Below are 3,276 nucleotides of genomic sequence, written 5' to 3'. Positions count from 1 at the left end.
TGCCAATACAGACTGTGTACGGTCGGTGAGGAAGGAGGAGAACCACCGCATAACGGTGCCTCCCACTCCTAACTCACCGAGACGCCGCAGCATGATACCGTGGTCTACAGTATCAAAAGCCGCTGAGAGGTCCAAAAGAACAAGGACAGAGGAATAACCTCTGTCCCGGGCCCTCCAGAGATCATTAACCAACGCGACCGATGCCGTTTCCGTGCTGTGTCCCGGCCTGAAGCCCGACTGGTATGGGTCTAGATAGACTGCTTCATCCAGGTGCCGAGGGAACTGCCGTGCAACCACACTCTCAACAACCTTCGCCGCAAAGCGAAGGTTGGAGACTGGACGATAATTTGCCAACTCATCTGGGTCCAGGGAAGGCTTCTTGAGGAGGGGCCTCACAACGGCCTCTTTAAGGGCCGCAGGAAAGGCACCCTCCTGCAAAGAAGCGTTAACAATTCCCTGGAGCCAGGCTCGTGTACCCTCCCGGGCTGCCAGTACCAGCCAGGAGGGGCACGGATCCAACAAACATGTGGTTGCATTCAGCCTTCCCAAGACCCTGTCCACGTCCTCGGGAGCAACATGACCCCAGGAGACTGCAATCGTCATAAATATGAGCCAGTTGCCAAGCAACTGTGGCCATGGGGATGCTGCAGTGGGCGTAAATGTGTAAGCCAGTCATAGGTTACATTTTTCAGTCCTGTTGTAACTTTGAACAGTCACTAAACGAATGGTTGTAAGTAGAGGACTACCTATATTTAAAGGGAAAACCGTTCTTGGCCAATCATTTTAAGAGTGGAAAAGTGATTTACACTGATGGTGATTTATAGTGATGGTTATATTGTACTCAGTATGATGGAATACAAAGAGAGATTTTCTGTGCTAGAGAATTGTTATCCATTACAAAGTCAACTCTGTTCCATAATTAAGAAATTTAATAATGAGCATTCCAACATTTTATCTGTTCCTCAACTCTGGTCAATATCCAAGCCATCCTCCTGGTATATGTCTTGCAAATAAAAATATAAGCTTTGGTTACATCAGTTTTTACATTTTTAAACTTTTTTTAAATTTGCACATTGGTGTAATAGAGGTGCACTACAGATAGATCCTTGATTTAAGACCAGTTGCTTAGTGATTGTTCAAAGTTACGAAAGACTTACTTTGGGGTTACCTATGACCCAGATTTGAAGTTTGTCCCCCCTCCCATGGTCACATGACTCAACTGTTGGCCCTTGGCAACCAGCCACATTTGCAGCTGTTTGCAGCATCCCCTGGTTCTGGGACTGTGTTTTGCAACAGTTTTGCCGAAAACCAGAAGTCACTTGCAGTTTTCAACAAAACACATCCTTAATGAACCATTGATTCGCTTAACAACCATAATATTCATTTAACAACCCCTGCAAAAAGGTCATAAAAACAGGATGGTCATGTGAACAACTCATTTTATGACTGTCAACTACTTATGACTTGAATGGGCAGACTTCATTATGGTTTCAAGTTGAAACTGCTACTTGCAGTAGATTCTGGAACAAAATTAAAGGAGGGAGGGCTAGGTAGCTTCACCTCCTGAAGGAATGATAGGATAATACTCTAAATCAGGGTTAGGCAACCTTGGCTCTTTTATGACTCATGGACTTTGTTGTGTCCCGTGCCTGCAGAAGCAGGCGCGGGAAGTTGCAAGAGTCCCGGGCATTTGCAAAAGCTGCCCGGGACCAGACTGACCGGCGCCGGTCTTGCGCGCATGCGTAAGGTGGGAAAAGACTACCTTGTGACTGGGGGAATTGCCCGGGGATCGGAGAGTATAAATAGAGGCTTGCGCGCCTCTGGGGTTGTCGTTGTTCGTAGAATGGAGCAAACAATAAAGATTTGTTGGAGATGCTTCGTCTCAAGTGCCATTATTCCCAGGACTTAACACTGGCGACGAAGATGGGATACAGTCTCTACAGCTAAGAAAAGCTAGAAGACTCACCCAAAGAAGTCCGGGAAAGAAACGGCGTGGAAGTCAGCGTTATCTTGCCAGTACGGAATCGCTGGAGGGTGCGTGCGGCTGAAGAAAACGACCCTGATCCTCGAACGGTGTGAAAGTCAGCGTTATCCTGCCAGTACGAAATCGCTGGAGGGTGCGTGCGGCTACAAAGACGACCCTGATCCTCGACCAGGGTTTTGGAGACACATCTCAACTGAGAGATCAGCGAGCTGGAGAAATCAACTGAGAGATCTGGAAGTGGAGTGGCCAAGATTCTACGGCCCACTCGAAGCGCTCCAGTGACTGCAACCATCCACACGAAGGTGGACAAGCATTACCAACAGCTGGGAGGAGGTCCAAACATCGTCAGGACAAGGGCCCAGCTGAGATTCATTGCCTCGGACGCGGTGGACGCCAGAAGCGTGCAGAATCAAAGGCTACATCGCTACGAGCTGCCTGGGTCGACTGAAGGAAATTCTACTAGACTGCATGACTTGCCACGATACGGCGGTTCCTTCACACCCTTCTACCAAAGGTGGCGTCCATGACGGGCGCAGCATTGTTTATTCTAGGGGGGAGGGGTGTTGTGTCCCGTGCCTGCAGAAGCAGGTGCGGGAAGTTGCAAGAGTCCCGGGCATTTGCAAAAGCTGCCCGGGACCAGACTGACCGGCGCCGGTCTTGCGCGCATGCGCAAGGTGGGAAAAGACTACCTTGTGACTGGGGGAATTGCCCGGGGATCGGAGAGTATAAATAGAGGCTTGCGCGCCTCTGGGGTTGTCGTTGTTCGTAGAATGGAGCAAACAATAAAGATTTGTTGGAGATGCTTCATCTCAAGCGCCATTATTCCCAGGACTTAACAGACTTCAACTCCCAGAATTCCTGAGCCAGCCATGCTGGCTCAGGAATTCTGGGAGTTGAAGTCCACAAGTCATAAAAGAGCCAAGGTTGCCTAACCCTGCTCTAAATCATTCCAACCTTGGCAACTTTAAAATTTGTGGACTTCAACTCCCAGAATTCCCCAGCCAGCCTGCCTGGCTGGGGAATTCTGGGAGTTGAAGTCCACAGGTCTTAAAGTTGCCAAGGTTGGACACCCCGACTCTAAACAATAATAACAATAGTGATGATACTTTTAAAATCATCAAACATCAACATCTACTTATCCCATGTCCTTCAGAAGGACTTGATAGGTAGGTAAAAATGCCAATTCCAGTCTGAACACCTGGCTGACTGTGCAATGAACCACAATAAAATAATTAGCGAAAGGAACAGAGCTGGAAGAAAAACAGTATTTTCGGTGACCTTGGAGCTGAAAT

This window comes from Protobothrops mucrosquamatus, unplaced genomic scaffold (genome assembly GCF_001527695.2).
Source record: "Protobothrops mucrosquamatus isolate PMUCROS unplaced genomic scaffold, P.Mucros_1.0 scaffold14, whole genome shotgun sequence".
NCBI classification, from domain to species: Eukaryota; Metazoa; Chordata; class Lepidosauria; order Squamata; family Viperidae; genus Protobothrops; species Protobothrops mucrosquamatus.
The sequence above is the reverse complement of the archived record's forward strand: the minus strand, read 5'-3'. Positions refer to the sequence as shown.